We start from the raw sequence: 3,819 nt of genomic DNA, 5'->3' as shown, positions 1-3,819 counted from the left end.
ATTTTTGAGAGAGAGAGAGAGAGAGCACGCAAGCAGGGGAGGGGCAGAGAGAGAGAGAGAGAGAGAGGGAGAATCCCAAGCAGGCTCTGCACTGTCAGTACAGAGCCCGAGGCTGGGACTCAAACTCAAGAACCCTGAGATCATGACCTGAGCCGAAACCAAGAGTTGGACAGTAGGACGCTTAACTGACTGAACCATCCAGGTGAGGACTGAGGCCCCACCTCATGTACTTCTACCTTCTAAGGTCAGCCTGGCAAGCTGCTAGCTCCACGTGGGTAAGAGCAGGAGGGGACTCCCGAGGTGGGAGGGAAGAGAAGGACGGTCCTGTTAGGAGTTGCTGCCCCAGGGAAGGAGGCCATGTTTCCTCCGGTGAGGTAGACCACAGCATTTGGGGTGGTTATACTTCACTTTCACTTTCTCTTCAGTGTGAACCTGTTCCTTTCAGATTCTCTTCCCTCTAGTTCAGTGTCCCTTTCTTCTCCACCTCTTCCTCCTTTTCTCTAAACCTAACAAAGGGTTCTCTCCTTGGTGCCAAGACTCCTACACAGACCAGGGGCTGGGGTTAACATACATGCCATTTCCCCTTCCTGTAGCTCTCCCTCTGATCAGCAGATGACGGTTATCCCACTTCCTGTGATCAACTGACAAAACACGGATGCAAGGGTACAATGTCTTTCCAGAAATCCTGGGTTGTTCTTCCCCAGTCCGTCACTGGGTTTTATTCCACACCCTCTCCTGCCCCTATGTCCACTGTGGCTGGGGAACAGTTAGACTTTGGTGGGATGGCCTCAGAGCCTCAGGGCTTCCCTTTTATAGAGACGAGAGAAGGACGCAGGCTTAAGAAAGAGCCACCCTCCCTCCAATCTATTAACCTCCTACCCCATCTCACTATAACCCAAGTGCTCATGCTCTACTTCTGCCCCTGACCCCACATTTTTTCCCCTTACACCAAATCTCCAACAACCCCCAAATTCTACCTGCTGTTGTGGCTTTTAATGCCTATCCCTTTAAAGATTTTAGAGTGCTGGACACAAAGACCCCAGTTTTAAGTTCCTCAAATCCATGAGGTCACTAACCTCCTGGCACTTATCCCATAATTTCTTCAGGGTTCAGCCCACCTTAAATGCTATTTGACTCAAAAAACATTATATTGCTTTTCTGTCATCCCCTCTTTATTTTCCCACCACCAATGATATCATCGTCATGAGTGTCTGCTTTGTACCAGGTACCTGGTATAGACAGGAACCCTACTAGAAGCCCTCTTTTCTTCTAGAAAGGGAGACCAAGATGAAAATTATTCCACATTTTTTTCCCTCAAGTGCATGGGTCTGACCTAGCCCCAAAAGAACCCTGACTCTCATCCTAGTACATCCCCAGATCCTTCCCCCTCCACTGCTCTTACACTCTATATTATGGGTCCCAGGATCTGTCCTTCTCAACAGGCTTGTAAAACACTGAGTATTCACTATGTGAGTCACACTTGAAACCCAGTGAGGCCCTGTGCTTCTAAATTAACCAGGCTTGATCAGAAGAAAGATAGAACATAGCTCACCAGAGAGTCAAACAATCTTGAGCTCAAACCATCTGAGTATGATGAAACACGTGAGTGTCACTATTTAATCTAGAGAAGACAGAACTGTAGTGGATGTAGTGGACAACTTTCCCCAAAGTAATTTCCTTGGGGTGCACCTCAAAAAATAAACATGTATGTAATATATATATATATATTTTTTTTATTTGGGAACTACAAACTCTCTCTCCTTTTAGGAAAGTCACATTTCCATCACTTATTAAAAACTTCAAGGAGGTGTGCCTTACAGTCAAGTGTTTGTCTTTTGTTAACCACGTGTTTCCCCAAATTATTAGATTAGCCTGGAAGTAAGCCCTCTAATGGATAGCATTTTATATTGTCTCTTTTCATATCCTCCTGGATCTAGCTTATTTCTGGCACTACCCAGTATGAATAGAATTATAATTTCAGATCTCTGAAGGAATATACTCTACAGAGGCCTGTAACAGATGTGTTCTCCCATTCTGCAGGACTTATAAACAAGGAAGATAGAGCAGGACAGAAGGAAGGACTTTCCTGCAATTGAGTTGAGTGATTCAGGAGGATGGGTGTGTTAGAAAAGTTAGCAAAGCCCATTTCTTGGAACCCTTAACTCCCAGAACATAGAAGCAAAGAGAAGGAGACGATGACCCTGGCCTGGTGGACCCTTTTGTGTCTGAAGAAAGTTTAGAAAACCCTTGATTAGTTGAACCATCGCTTTCTCCCCTAAGATTCCATCCACTGTCCCCACTTTTGAGCCTTTGCTATGACAAGGAGACAAACTCACTCTAACTCCCCCATCAGCAATTTGAAGGAATGGGACTCAGCGAAGAATGGGCATTTGACTCAGGGAAGAATGGGCGTTTGCAAAGCCACACATCTGAGAAAGGAGAAAGCTGAGGACTGAAATGGAAGCAGGTCACTTGCATCTGGGCCTGGGAGGAGGGGCTGTGAGCCACAGCTTCTCTGTCATGGGACAACCTCTCTGAGCAGCCTTCCTGGCTCTGTCCTGGGTCTGGCTGGGCACCCTGCCAGCTGAGCTCTCAATTCGGCAGCTTCAGAACTCACTCCCAGCTCCAGTTTGGCTGTTTGAGGGGTGCATCGGTGTTCAGAAACTGTTCTGGCTTATCACTGCTATCAGGCCACCTATCTGGAGGATAATATCATTCATGAGCAATTTTTACTTGGCTTTTCAACGGACAAGAGTTGTTTTCTAATGTATTCTCTATTACTTTTACAATAACTTCTTTTTTCAATTTTAAAAAATTTTTTTAACTTTTTTTTTCTTTTTTGAGAGAGAGAGAGAGAGAGAGAGACAGAGCATGAGTGGGGGAGGAGCAGAGAGCATGGGAGACACAGAATCCCAAGCAGGCTCCAGGCTCTGAGCTGTCCGCACAGAGCCTGATGCGGGGCTTGAACCCACTGACCTAGGGATCATGACCTCAGCCGAAGTCAGATGCTCAACTGACTGAGCCACCCAGGAACCCCCCTTTTTTTAATTTCAGAGACAGAGGGTATTAAAGTTGGGGAGAGGGGCAGAGGAGGAGAGAGAGAGAGAGAAAAGGAATTTTAAGCAGGTGCCATGCTCAGTGTAGAGCCTGACACGGGCTTGGATCATGGGCAGGGATGGTGACCTGAGCCGAAATCAAAAGTCAGACTCTCAACCGACTGAGCTACCCAGGTGCCCCTATAATGATTTCTTACCAAAAGTCTGTCATTTAATACTTTCATTTTCCACAATTAACCGCATGTGATCATATGAGAGAAAAGAACACTCGTGTGGATAGATATCGTAGATTTCTAGAGGCAAGAGAATCTTTGACATATTTCCATATTTTTCACAAGAGGAAAATTGAGGTCAGTGAAATTAAGTAACAATCATACAGCTAGTGTTAAAGTTGGGGGTCCCTTCTCTTCCCAGTCTCAGTGTTTATATACTGAATCCCTTAACGCAGGAGGGAGAGCGCCCAGAGTGACAAACTGGCCATGCAATGAGGCGCTAATCTGCTGAATTGCATAGGCATTACGTGGTCGCTTCATTTAGCATAAGGGTTTTTATTTTTAACCAAGGGCGGAAGGAGCAAAACGTCATTTAAAAAGACCCTGAAGTCCCGGACTGCATGTAGCACCCAAAGGGCAACTGGTTTTCAGGATGCACGTGTGATACATGATCAGAGCATGTTACAGTATCAGAGATACCCGGGCACTTCATGTTTGCAAAGGACGGAGGAAGAGTAGATGAAAGAGAGAGAGAGAGAGGGAAAGGGAAT

Source organism: Prionailurus bengalensis, chromosome B4 (assembly GCF_016509475.1).
Source record: "Prionailurus bengalensis isolate Pbe53 chromosome B4, Fcat_Pben_1.1_paternal_pri, whole genome shotgun sequence".
NCBI lineage: Eukaryota > Metazoa > Chordata > Mammalia > Carnivora > Felidae > Prionailurus > Prionailurus bengalensis.
Note: the sequence above shows the minus strand (reverse complement) of the source record.